At 43.5% G+C, this 15055-nt stretch overlaps 1 pseudogene; it reads right to left on the bottom strand.

Annotated features, from left to right (window-relative positions):
* Window positions 1-4017: 4017 nt before the first annotated feature.
* Window positions 4018-10054, bottom strand: LOC148024257 (pectinesterase pseudogene; annotated as a pseudogene).
* Window positions 10055-15055: the final 5001 nt, after the last annotated feature.

The following is a 15055-nucleotide window of genomic DNA, read 5'->3' on the forward strand; positions in this document are numbered from 1 at the left end:
GTTTCCTTTGCGTGTAATTCATTCACCCAAATGAGATATGATTTAGTATTCTTGCGTAGTGCACGTTTTGCTTGAGTATGCGAAAGCAGTGGAAACATATGAGATGCATGCATACCAAATAATGTAATAGATTTTCCTTGAAAATTAATATTCATTGTGTGTGTGGAATAATCTATATTGGGATTATGTTGGTGTCTCCATGGCATTCCTAGAATAATGTCGCTAGACTGTAATGGGACAACTAAGAAATTTCTTCTTTCAATATATGGACCAATTTGAATTTCTAAATCTTGAACTTCTTGTGTGCCATTGTACCTAGTGCCTAAAAATGCAGCTTTTATGCGATAGTGCGTAGGTACAGTATGCAATTTCAATTCCTTTACCAATTTTGCTGAAATAAAGTCATGGGTACTACCGTCATCATGCAATATAATTCTTTCTTTTCCATGTACCATACATTTCATAGTCAATAATGAATGTAAAGTAGGCATACCTGGTAAAGTGTCGGAAGTAGTAGTAGGATCATCTTCTTCTTCAGTGAAATCCGGCATATCCTCATGCTCGTCCTCGTCCATAGCTCCAAGGTAGTTGATATGTGCTGATGGCTTCTTTGAATGACAATTTGCTACGAGATGGCCTGTCTGGTGACACTTGTAGCATACGATGGGCTTGGCTTTGGTCACATTATTTGCAATGGCTGGGAGTCTGGGTATATTTGGATTTGCTTGTTGGATAGGCTTAGGATTTGGATTGACAGTGGATGGTAATGCGGGTGGTTTAGGCCAATTCTTGCGGAAAGATGGTGATGAAAAACGACCTGGATTAAACCTTCTGAAATTTGAATTGAATTGTTTAGATCCATAATTACCGTTTGCTTGGAATGGCTGTGGTCGTCGATCTCTTCCACGTAACTTATCTTCAGTGTCGTGAGCTAAGGAGATGGCATCTTCAAGGGTAGCAGGCTTGAACATATTCACCTCAGCGTAGTAATGTCCAAGAAGTCCAGACATATACTTCCGCTTATGTGTCGTCTCTGGTACGTCTTCAAGCATGCGTAGCTGTAGGAGTGCATTCCAAAAACGCTCTGTATACTGTGGAATAGGCTCACGGTCGCGCTGTTGGAGTAAATCCCATTGCTTGATTGCCTTCTCATGAAATTGCGGTGGAAGGAAATTTTGCATGAACTTCTTCTTAAAATCTTCCCATGTAGCAGGACATTCTATACTCTTGCGGACTACAGTCCACCAAAGTGATGCTCTATCTATCAGATGATTAGTAACACACTTGATTTTATCTTTCTCAGGATAAGTTTCCTCATGGAAATAGTCATCAAACTGGCTAATGAATGATAAAACAGTCTTTCCTTCTCTTATGCCATTGAAAGTGCGAAACTTGAAACTTCGTTTACTTATCTTGGATTCCTTGCGAATGGTTTGTACTTCAAGAGTGGCGTCGATGGTACGGCGAATCAGATCTTCAGCTTGGGGTTCTTCTTTATCAGTGGACGCTCCTTGTAGCTTTGTCAATTGCGCTTGCAAGGCTTGCCTAGCTCTTCGCTCTTCGTCCAATTGTAACATGATAAGATCCAGCTTTTGTTCCATGGTAGGCTCGGGTAGATCGTCTTCAGCCATAGGATCATCCATATGTGGGGTAGTCTTCCTGTAAAACTCAACAAACCTTTCTCACTCAAAATCAGTTAGCGGGATGAGCGTAGCTCAAATTTGGGGTTACAAGGCTATGTATTTTTGGGTATTTTCTTCTTCAATTTTCAGAAATTCTGAAATATTTCTGTCTCCGTTTGCTGAAAGTACTTCAACGAACTTGTAGATAGGTAAAACAACTTGCTGCGAACAACTTTCCAGTTCTGAGTTTTTGCAAACGAACAAGTCTTCTAGGAGTTTCGAGCGTTAGTCAGTTCTGATTTAGTCTGACTTGCAGAGTTGCAGACTTAACAGACTTGCAGGGTTGTTGACTTGCTGGACTTAGCCGATTTGCAGGACTTGCAGTACTTGATTAGAGTCGACTTACTGAACTTGTCTTCTGGAGTGCGAGACCCGGAGTTTGCAGACTTATTTGCCTTCACTGACTTGCAGAGTATGGAAGGACTTAAGCTTAATTAGTTAAGCTTAAGCTTAATAAGCTTAAGAAAGAGGCCGCCGTTTCTGATCGTGAGGGGGGGGGGGGCGTTTTTTTTTAAACGCGGAATTTTCGGGGGTCCTCCTCTTGCCACGACTTGACGATTTGAAGCTTAGGCTTCTCTTAAGCTCTTAAGCTTTGTAATTAAGCTTTTTAATGAAGAAGATTAGAGCTTTCTCACTGTTTTTTCAACGACTTGAAGAAGAGAATTGATGAGTGGTCCTCCGCCGACAGAGATTGGTCCTTCGCGATCTGACAGTGGGAATAGGGGTTCTTGATCGCCAGAAGTCTGCCTGTATCGACGGTTCGCGACGAGATTGACTGTAGAGGCCGTTTGTTCCTGGAGCTCCGCCTTCGCTCGAGATTGGTAGCGATTGGAAGCCCTTGATCTCTGCTCCGTTCTGATACCACTGGTGCGCAGATCGGACGCAGGTAGCTCACGTAGTGAATTCCCAAAGGTCCCCAAGAACAAAGTACTCTACTTTTTAGCACAAAAACCAATGTAAAAGCAAGCACGACATGAGACAAGAGACAAATTGGGTTGAATCTCCCCCATGCCTTGTGTGAGCGCTTCACAAAGCATGTATTTAATGTATATTTCCAATCTTTATGCTCAAAAATAGCCCAATTACAAAAATATGACAAGCTTTTAGCTTTTGAGTTTGCTTTCTACCAAAAATAAGAAAATAAAGCTAATGGACGGTGCCCATAGTGTCTGGCACGCCCAATCTCAATGTCCAAATAAAAATAACATATCCAGGCGCATAAGCGCATACAAAATAATAATAAATAATCGATGTCTCTATAGACATAACAAAATATAGGCGTGGCGCCTATCAAAATATAGTCCAAAGGTCGAAAACCCGCTAGACTCCAATGCTTTCCTCCTCCACTGCTGCTATCTCTACACATCAACTGAAGCATTCACAATCGTTAGTAAAATAACACAATTAAACCGACAAAAGTGAATACCTAGCAGTCTTCAGCTACATAAATAAGTCAACTGGTTAGAAATAAATCCTAACCTTAATTTATTACGAGTGCGCACTCTAAACTCATAAACGTTTATTAATTTAATATGCATTTTGCGGAATCACCCGCTATGGAATCACCCATGTACACACTAAATTAATGAAACGCCCGAAAAGGACAGGCGTCCCCATCAACTTCTCGCACAAAGAATCCTCTTTGCGTATGAGCCCCGGTCATCTAAGTTTACGGAATCCACCGTAAAACCTCACGGAATCCACCGTGGAATATGCCTCCTGGCATCAACTATAGGCCACACACTGTAAGAAGTTGAGCGCAGACCGAATGGGTTCACACCATCCATTGCAAGACCGAGCCGAAGATTCCTTGGCTCTCGCGCAAAGCCTGGGAAGGTAGAGTCAATGTGGCTCAATGCGCATGAATCCGCTGATATTCGTTGAACTCCATCCGTGGACCTATTTTGCGCATGCCACATTGTCAAGATCGCCATACCGGACGTAAGAAACATGTGGTTTATGCGGGGGATGAGCGGAAAGTATCTGAGAACTTTTTGAGGGATGGTTTTTCCTTGTAAGTCCTGTCGATACCAGTGATTAGTAAGTGAAAGTTTGCTTGTAGGGTCTATATGTTATATAGATGATTTCTTATAGGTGGACTCAAAATTTTCCTTGAGTGCGACCAAAATTTTGAGTCAAAGGTTTTTGTGTTTTCTATTTAAGTAAGTAAAAGTTTCCTTGGAGGATTTGTCCATTATATAGATGTTTCATGTAAAGAAATGGTATTTCTTAATATCCTTTGGATGCACATTATATAGATGATTTCTTATAGGTGGACTCCCTAGGGTCTCTGACCACTAGTATTTGAAGGATTTTTAAAGACCCTCTACTTCGATTAACTCTTCTTTTCACATGTTAGATTTGTCTTATAAGAGATTTTTCCAAGTAGATAGCGTCTTGGTTATCATGAATCGCATAGTGGGGGGGACTTGCTCAAGTTACTACACCGAAGAAATACAATAGATACGAGGAGAAGCTCACTTAAGAACATACAAAGAGACATGAAAGCCAAAACATGTTTTTACTGGTTTTTCTTTCTTCTTTTTTAAGTATGGAAAAGATGTAACATAAAGGAAGGTGTCCTACTAAGCCCAACACACAAGATACACAACACACACTGGAATGCACACACGATAGGAAGCAAAAAACCCTAGTCTTTCTTCTTCTCTACTATAACAATCTAACAAGAATAAAGAGAAAGCAAAACATACATGATATACAAGCAATCCATAAGTGTAAATACTCTATCTAGCTCTTGGAAGATACACAACACACACTGGAATGCACACAAGATAGGAAGCAAAAAACCCTAGTCTTTCTTCTTCTCTACTATAACAATCTAACAAGAATAAAGAGAAAGCAAAACATACATGATATACAAGCAATCCATAAGTGTAAATACTCTATCTAGCAAGATGATTAGATAGATATCCTATAACTTGGGTAGGTGGACTAATTGATGTCTAGCTATAAAGTATTACTAGAAGTATATGCTGATGTAGGTACGAACAACGCTAGTGATATAAATGTAGATACCAACCACACCATTTATATGAATGTAGCAACAATCATCTAGGCATATGAGTGTCAGCTCATGTTGAGCTAGGCATCTTAACAATGGTAAGCCTTCACTCTTTGCCCTTCCATTTAACCATTGTTGCTAATGTCTAGCATTCATGATCATCAACAAATCACATCCTATGGTTGCTTGAGGGGTGTTCCCATAGCAAGCTTCCAATCGTTGGACGGGTTCATGGAGACTCGTTTGCATGACCTAGTCAAGTTAGCAATCAATCTTCCTAAGTGCTGCCAAGCCAGCTAGCTTCCTGGTCACTCAAGCATTTCTCTTTCTGAATGCGACTGAGAGACTTAAATTGGAGATTGTTAAATGATCCCAGACATGAGCCCAAATATGCTTGATTCCCTTCTTGTGTACCAGTTTCAATGTGGCCAAATCAAGACCAATGCAAGGTATGCCATCATGGTAGGGAGCTCTACAGGTCGATGTAGGCATTCTTGCGGGCGGCTGACTTACCTCCCTTACCTCGTGGCTCAGAAGGTTTAGATACATTTGAAGTTTCTGTATACTCTAGTGCCGCCTTAGCAGTGTTCTTTGCCAGCCCGGCCAGGTTTGCTAGACTCAGCTTGTTGTTGGCACTGCTTGGATTCTTCTTCAGTTGATCAGCATTCTTATCTTTGGTATGTAGTAGTGGAAGAGGTTGGCACCTCAGTCGCTTGAGCTGCCGTTTGCACATGTGGCACTTCAGTAATGATCTTGATGCTATTGGTCTCGAAGAGCTTGAGAGCATATGGTGGCGCCTTCCTGCGTCTCACAAAATTCCTGAGCACGGCCACAAGTTCACTATCCAGTAGGTCTGGCCACGTGATCCATATGGGGCACTCGTATTTAAAGAAATTGCAACTTGTCCAGAAAACTACCAATATTTGATGTTTCAAAGTTTAGATCTTCAAATGTATAAGTCTCTAATGCTCACGGACAATAACCTTTGAATGTATTTCTATCGATTCGAGTTCTGAAATATAGGATGAAATTTTGTAAAATGAGGGTGCATTTTTAAAGCTTTAAAACCCACGTCATATAGATTCCGAAGAACAAGACTGGTTGCTTCGGAAATTTTCCTTACTTTCCCGAGAATTGCAAAAAATACATATATTAGTTTGTAATTTGTATACAGAATCTCGAAGTGGAAAGTTGACGAATCCTGTTATGATGTTCAGTCACTGTCGACGAATCCTGTCAAATAGTCGGCGTAGGCACGACTCACGAGGAGACGTTATTGCAGCTGCATGGCGCTCGAGTTGAGTCTGAGTCGTGGAAAGCTGGCTGCGAGTAGCTGCTGATCAAGGAACAGTATCAAACCGTGACGATCGAATCAAGAAGGCCGAAGGAGCCGATCCAGGAAGAACCCGCAATGAAGCTACGGAAGGAGAACAGCTGAGCCTCCATGGAAGTCATGCTGCGGTAGACGCCAGGCCAGTCAACGCGGAGGGAGGTGTTGGATCCGGGGCCAGTATTTTGGAACTCACCATAGAAGACAGTGTCGACGAAAGGGTTGCTGGCGTTCCAAGGGAGCCAGCCGGCGGGGTCGATGAGGGCCTCTATGCGGGACTTGAGGAAGACGACGCGGGAGAAGGGCTTCCAGGGCCGGCCGAGGAAGGTCGGGGTGTCGAAAGCGGCGGGGCCGTCGATGAGGGCGAGGGCGGCGGAGTCGACGGCGAGGGTGCAGTTGTAGAAGGAGAAGCCGGACACATCCAGGGCGAGGGTCCGGCCCTGAGCCGTGTATGTGTTCTTCTGGGTGTCCAACGGCCGCCGCGCCAGCAGACGGCATTCCTCGAAGAAGGCCACCGCGTTCCCGAAGATGAGGTCCACCGTGCCCGCGATCACGCACTCCTTGTAGTAGTGCCGGCCTGCCAGCGCATACAGCGTGTCCTGGTAGCCCTCGAAGCTGCAGCGGTAGAACACCAGTCTGTCTCCCCCGCCTCGCACTGCCACCGCCTGGTGGCCCCCCGGCCCCGCCGTGTTCCTGAATGAGATATCGCGTGCCATGAACCCGTCCGCCATGATACCTGTGTGCACAATTCAATCCTTTGGTTAGCATATCGCCTCCCCACATTACATTCGTCAACATGCTCATTGTTTGAAGAGGTTGGGCCAACTAATATTCACGAGAAATCAAGGTTTCATGTAAAGTGGATTGTTAAACTTTTGAAAAATTCTTCAAAATTTAAGGGAGAATGTTTAAACTTTTTAAAAATTGTAATTATAAAAATAATAAGCATACAATACGATTAAAAATTCCTTCAAAATTTTAAGGGAGAATGTTTAAACTTTTTACATTTTTTAATTATAAAAATAATAAGCATATACAATTTGATTAAAAATTTTGAGTTAAAAGTTTTTTGCGTTTCTGTGAAAAATATTTTTATATGGTTTTTTGTGAACGCTATGCCCAACCAAAGGAGAGAGAAAAAGAGGGAGAGACAGAGAGAAATGGCGCATCCCATCCCATTTTTGGAAGGCCATGTGGAATACCGCTCTTTGATATATTATATTGAATTGTTAAAATGCCCTTCTCTCGCTCTACTTATCTTGTTTTGCCTCGCTCTCTGTGTAGGTACCTTTGAGCTTACGATGCCATAGCCAACAAAGGAATACCCTAGCCTCCTCTGCAACCCCTGCTCTCGACACCCATGGCCTTTGCCGCTACCTTTTGCACCTCTTTATATCACCTCTGTGTACTCGGGGAACTCTCGACGGCCCTAGTATCCTTAGCCTGCCTCACTTTCATTCATGTTGCGCTCTATATTGTTGAGATCATTGCTGCGCTCTATGTACCTGGGGAGGCCATTGGACTCCCGAGGGACATGTCGCACGTGCGAAATCTGAATCTCGTCTGCCGCTATATTCATGATGCTAACCTTTGTCTCTCTCCAGGCCGTCTTTGACGACGACAGCATTAACTTGAAGACCAGACCCCGTGTTGAGGACTACAGCAGATTCCACCCTATCGGCATCAACGGCGAGCTAATTACCGAGAAGCCGTCTGCCATCTATGACTGCATTGTGAGGCCCATCATGTCGATTCACCTGCTTCAGCAGCGGCTTCCTCATTTTCTACCTCAACATATATTGATGATCTCTTCTTGTTTATCTTTTGCAACACATGTCAAGTCCATTCTTTAATCCCTTACAATCAGCTCGTTGACTTCTTGGTACTAACTTTGTTGATGCTAAAATGGTGGAACTCTCCCATATTGAAACTGCAAATGCGACGAAAGGTGCAATCGACCCTTTCTGACCTGCTTTGTGCTCTCCATTGCAGCCTTCTGCGTGGATTTATTATACATGGTGCAGTTGAAATTACAGAATGGTATGGTACTTTGCATTCTGTTGCATGGAAGGATGAAAATGAAGGTCTTTTGAAGACCACGTTGGGGGATTCTTCTGCGTTTCGTAGCACATCATCGTCAAAAATCGACCACTCTAGATTACAAAGTCACTTGAAGCATGCCTGTATGGCTTTATCATCAGTTACAATCTATCCAAAAGAAGACCGAATGCAGTATTTATCATGTTCCAGTTTTTAAAACCTATTTCTTGTTTGAAGAAGTCGTATGCAAAGCTGTGATGATGCCTATGAACTGTTATCCAAAGCTCTTATCTAGGATACATGATACTCTTAAAGTTCTAGTTGCTTGTACTCTCGCGGATCAAGCCGAAGAATTCAAGGTCATCAATTCAATCTTGATTAAGTGCGTATGATGCAAAAGCTGGAGGAGTCTTCATGCCAAATTATGAGGAGATCCATGACATGAGCAGTGTACTATTTAGGGACCAAAGCTCGCTAGATGAAGCATCATGGAAACTTATCAACATCTTACTAGCAATTGCAATCAAGCTTACCTTGAAGAAGAGGAATAAAAAAGGTGGTGGCATGAAGTCCCCCTGACCTTTGCTTGGCCATATTGGCAGAAGAATGTTTAGATGTTCTTAAATAATTGCTTCCAAACATTGGATTTTCAAACTTTTTCCCAAGAAGGGAAGCTCCCTACTGTGATGTTATGTAAACTCTATGTTGAGATTGAAGGCTTAGCTGGTCATCTATTTTGGCATGGTGATCTAAATTTTTACCAATATTAATAAAAAGCTCATTATTTAGAAATAAACTCAATGACAATATGAGGAGGTGCTTGTACTCATGCACGTCACGCTCATACTTAGGGGACTCTCTCTCTCTCTCTCTCTCTCTCTCTCTCTCTCTCTCTCGCCATGTCACGTCACACTATAAACGACGTACAGATTTGAATTTAGAAACGAAAATAATATATTGAAAATAAGTTATATATAGTTTTGCGTTTTGTTCGTTACCAACTGTCGCCGTTCTATAGGTGTTGAAGCTCCCAAGGGCCACGCTCCGGTCACCCGTGATGACAGTGCGGCCGATGCCATCGCCAATGAAGGTTATGTTCTCAAGGTCGCTGGTCACATTGAATACTTCGTTGTAGATGCCTGCCTTGATGTAGATCACGTAACGGCCTTCGAAGAAGAGCGGGACGTTGCCCAACGCCGTGGTTATGTTGAGAAAATCGCCGCTCCCGTCCATGGCAACGACAGCATTGGGTTTAATGGTAGTACTACTACTATTACTACTCACAGCATCTCTGTCGTCTAACTGTACATGCAAGAGCTGCGGCCCGTCTGCGTCAGACACCCAATCCAGTAAGGCTCTCCTGGCTCTGTACTCATGATCGGATGACACAATCTGACGATTATGATCGTGTCCCTGTACGTAATCCGAGCCGCTTGATTCAAAATCATCTTCCGCTATACTGTCAAAATGCAGGGGCGCCGGCCGGGCGGCGCCGTATTGATAATTAATATCAGTGTACCATCCCCTCCAATCGTTCCCAAGGACGAACAGGTTATTTACCAGACTCAATCCCGTGCCAACGATCTTCGACAAGAACTCCTGGCGGGTTTGGATTTCGTGCCGGGTACGACCGGTTCCAGCTGGCTTGATTGTTGTATCGTTGGCGCTTATATTTTCGAAGCCATCGAAGCAAGCCGTCTGATAGCTCAGGGATGCGCTGAGCCAGTACTGGATGTCCCGCACGGCGCAGCTCGAGTCGTTGCGGCAGCCGACGGCCATGTCTTGGAGCCTAACGATTGCGGCCCGTAACCTGTGCTTTACGGCGTCCATGAGCTCCACGCAGTCGGTCGCGGCTTGACTGTCCCAGGCCGACTGTCCTGCATCATTAAGACTAGATTCACAGTCATGCGCGCGCGATCGAGCTTCCTTTTGCGCCTCCTCCGCGTGCTCGACTGCCGCTTCCAGAAACGACGATACCATCTCTGACGGACTGGCCTGATGGGCGCTCTGCATCCATAGCGACGACAGCTGCTGGAGGCATACGTCCGGATAAATGGTGCCCGTGCATAGCGACTGGATTCTTAAGGCATTAATCGTAGACAGTACTGTAGTACTCAACGCTTGGCGATGACGGCCGAATGTACTTGTATGGACCGGTCCTGCATCATGCCTAGTCGCTCTTTGTTCCACGCGGCTCGTACTGTCATGCAGAGACACACGTCCAAAAACAACGGCAACCACGATCAGTGCACAGATGGAGCTAATTGTCAGAATTAGGCCTGCCGCCCTCATGGTGATATGTTGCACGCCTGCCTACCTAAATTGGTCTTTTATATGAAACCTTAGGGGCTTGTTAATAGGGATCCACCGACCTTAGGAGCTTATGAGTCCTGTCGGCCAATATCACATATAGTTTTTGAACACGTTTAAAATGACTCGTGTAATTTCATAATCTCGGTTGTAAATATGAGATTTCAAAATAGATGGGAAGACATCTTAGAGACATGTCGCACCTTGGTTGACTGACCTGGATGCAATCAATGGAGTCAAAGTTGTGCACATGTGAGTGTGTAGCTTGAACTTTGGGGCATGATGGGACTTGTCATAACACTCTTGGTACATCCAATTTTAGTGTGACTTGCATTTACTAGGGCCACCTGATCACCACATAGCAATCAAGTAGCTCAACATCTTTCTCTTTACTGATTGTTCCTAAAAAGGCCCCTTCCCTGCTACCTCCCACCTCTTCTAGAGCATGCAAAGCACACATGCAGGCGCGAGCGTGTGCACACACACACACAGCCAATAGAGACACCATTACATCCCCTCCCCTAGCATCTAGTTTTACATGCATCTAGTGGGTTTTTTATTGTTACCACTACCAAGAGTTACATGAGGAGAGTGAGGGCACATCTCCATCATAAGCAAAGGGAAACAAGTACATGATTCAGTAGGGAAATTCTTTCATAATTTTGTACACGTGCTTATTATTCTCCTTTGCATGCAGATATGATCTCATGCCTGCAACCTCTCTCTCTCTCTCTCTCTCTCTCTCTCCAAAGCCTCATGTTACTACATATAGTGAGTAAATTTGGGTTTTTAGAAGAGAGTTCGATGGCTTTTGAATTCAAGGGTTGCATGGCCACTCTACTTTGTTATAAATGAATATATGCATTCCATACGATTGAGCCATTGTGTATGTAATTTGTTCAACTTTAACTCATTGAATCTAAAGCACTTAATTTGCAACCACAACTACCATAAGGAAGACAAGCAAAGGAGATACAAATCTCATTTTAAAGACCCATACACTACAACAAAAAGGCTCCATAGATGCGCTTGTAGACGCAATATTTGAACTGTGTTAAACAATGTCGGGCGCGTTTATTACCGCGTCTACTGCCACGCCTAAAATTTCACATCTAAAAGCGCGCTTATAGTGAAACCTACATGCGCATATAGACGTGCATATTGACGCACTCCGTAAATATATAATCGTATTTATAAAAAAGTAGATATATTCATATTCTGTGTCTATATACGCGTGTAACTGCACGTCTACAAAGGCGTGTACTCTGCAAATTTTTGACGATAATAGACGCGCATTTTTTCTGTAATATAGACACGCTGATAGAGGCGCAAAACAGAGGTATGAAAAAAAACATCAAATTGTATGGTTAGGAAAATAGAGAAATATTATTTCGAAGATTTTTGTACTGAAAACAAAACATTGTATGTAGAACATGAAATTTCATATATATAGATGAAACGTTTTTACATTATGATTTCTAGTGCTTGTGACCTCAAGCATGGTCATGGTCGCAAGCACAGCTGAAAGTAATACATATCAAAAATGAAAACTACAAGCCAAGGGGAGGCATGCATATATGGGGCTCCTCTACATCTCCTCAAAAGAGGCATCATCGTCGCTACCACCACCGCTGCCGCTGCCACCACCGCTACTGCTAGTCCTCCCTTCGTTATTCTCAACTGCATCAGGGTTCGCCTACACAAGGAATTAAGGTATATAAATACCATTACAAACAATAAATTAGAGTTACCTATACTTTTCATGTAAAAAATAAAACATACCTCTTCTGGTTGTGGAATCCTCATGGCACGATTATATTGCTCCTCCGTGATAAGTCCCTCCTCATAGAAATGCTGCCAAGTGGACGCCCGATTATGACCTTGATGGTAGCCTACCTCTCTAAGAGTAGGCATCCTACCAACGATATGATACTACAAAACAATTTGAGCATACAACGTATTAGAACACACTACATAATGAATTGAAACAAATTACAAAATTTAATTTAAAAAAATAAATCAAATAATACTTACAGACTCAGCCTCCTATGACTCCCTGCCACCCGATCCATAATGCGATGATCCCATGGTTGCCATCTGGATATGTCGCGCCTTTGCATACTCACGACTTGTCATTTTCTCTGCTGCTCTCTTCTTGGCCTCTTTCCACTCCTTGCAGTGGCAATTGGGTGGTTGGCCATATCCACGGCGCCCCCTCTTGTCTCCACAGTGACTCCTTGGTGCGCGTGATAAGGTGAGACCTCTTGTTATGAAGTGCATCTCTCACCTTTGACCGTCCCCAATCATCTGAGAATCATGAATTCTCGAGATTAGGGTACCTTCTATGTACTGCGCGTAGCACCTCTTGCCACAAATCATTTTTTTGGTGCTTGAAGGGAATCATACAATCTTTGTAAGTGGCATGCACAACACTCCTCAAGTAGGCTATCACTTCCCTCCGCTCAGGGTTATGCAAGATACCACCAATATCAATGACAAAGTAGTACATTTGTGGAGGCTCACCTCTCTCATTTCCCACTGAGGGTGATCGAGAGCCACCTCCTAGGCAACCCCCACAAAGCCCTCGACCTCCTCATCCTCCCACACGACTCTCCCTCCTCCCTCGATGGGCACTACCCTCTACCTCACTCGATGCACATGCTTCTACAGATACATGTGCTTCGGTCGATCCATGTACTTCAGCTGATCCCTGTGCATCAGTTGATCTATGTGTATGCATGATGCATGGAGTACCTATTAGTAGAGGTGTACCAAGGTTTGGTGTTTGTGCGGCAGTGCTAGGCAAAGATGTGATAGGTGTCCCAGACATGACACACTACAACAAAAAGGCTCCATAGATGTGTTTGTAGACACAATATTTGAACTCTGAAAAAAAATGTCGGGTGTGTTTATTACCGCGTCTACTTCTGCATCTACAATATCGCATCTAAAAGCGTGCTTATAGTCAGAGTTACACACCCATGTAGATGCACATATAGACGCGTGTATTGATGCGCTACGTAAATATATAATCATATTTATAAAAAACTGGATAAATTCATATTGTGCGTCTATACACGTATGTATCTACGCGTCTAAAAAAGCGTTTACTCTGGAAGTTTTTGACGAGAATAGACACGCATTTATTCTACAATTTAGATGCACTGATAGACGCACAAAACAGAGGTATGAAAAAAAACCCAGAGAGCATGTGGCTTTGCAAGCCACATGCTCTCTGGTTTTTTTTCCCCCATCAACATCAAATTCTATGCTTAGGGAAAACAGAGAAATATTATTTCGAAGATTGGATATTGAAAACAAAACAATGTATGTAGAACACAAAATTTCATATATATAGATGAAACGTTTTTACATTATGAGTTCTAGTGCTTGTGACCTCAAGCATACTCATGGTCGCAAGCACTAGCTGAAAGTAATACATACCAAAAATGAAAATTACAAGCCAAGGGGAGGCATGCATGCATGGGGCTCCTCTATATCTCCTTAGAAGAGGCATCATCATCGCTATCACCACCGCTGCCTGTGCCGCTGCCGCTGCCACCACCGCTACTGCTAGTCCCCCCTTCGCTATCCTCAACTGCATCAGGGTTTGCCTACACAAAGGATTAAGGTATATAAATACCATTACAAACAATAAATTAGAGTTATTTATACTTTTCATATAAAAAATAAAACATACCTCTTCTGGTGGTGGAATCCTCATGGAGTGATTATATTGCTCCTCCGTGATGAGTCCCTCCTCGTAGAAATGCTGCTAAGTGGACGCTCGGTTATGACCTCGATGGTAGCCTACCTCTCTAGGAGTAGGCATCCTACCAACGATATGATACTACAAAACAATTTGAACATACAACGTATTAAAACACACTACATAATGAAGTGAAACAAATTACAAATTTTAATTTAAAAAAAGAAATCAAATAATATTTACAAACTCAGCCTCCCATTACTCCCTGCCACCCGATCCATAATGCGACGATCCCATGGTTGCCATCTCGATAGGTCGGGCCTCTCCATGCTGGCGACTTGTCATTTTCTCCGCTGCTCTCTTCTTGGCCTCTTTCCACTCCTTGCGGTGGCAATTGGGTGGTTGGCCATATCAAGGGTGCCCCTGCTCTTGTCTCCGCAGTGACTCCTTGGCGCGCGTAATAAGGTGAGACCTCCTATTATGAAGCGCGTCTCTCACCTTTGACCGTCCCCAATCATCTGAGAATCGTGAATTCTCAGAATTAGGGTACCTTCTATGTACTGCCCGCCGCAGCACCTCTTGCCACAAACCATTTTTTTGGTGCTTGAAGGGAATCATGCAATCTTTATATGTGGCATGCACGACACTCCTCAAGTAGGCTATCACTTCCCTCCCCTCAGAGTCATGCAAGATACCACCAACATCAGAGTAGTACATTTGTGGAGGCTCACCTCTCTCATTTTTCAGTGAGGGTGATCGAGAGCCACCACCTAGGCAACCCCCACAAAGCCCTTGACCTCCTCGTCCTCCCGTACGACTCTCCCTCCTCCCTCGATGGGCACTACCCTCTACTTTACTCGATACACGTGCTTCTGCAGATGCATGTGCTTTGGTCGATCCATGTACCTCAGTTAATCCCTGTGTAGGCAAAGATGTGATAGGTGTCCCAGACATCACACTGA

The sequence above is a fragment of the Lygodium microphyllum genome, chromosome 15 (assembly GCF_053477565.2).
Source record: "Lygodium microphyllum isolate KBCC chromosome 15, Lygodium_microphyllum_v1.1.10, whole genome shotgun sequence".
NCBI lineage: Eukaryota > Viridiplantae > Streptophyta > Polypodiopsida > Schizaeales > Lygodiaceae > Lygodium > Lygodium microphyllum.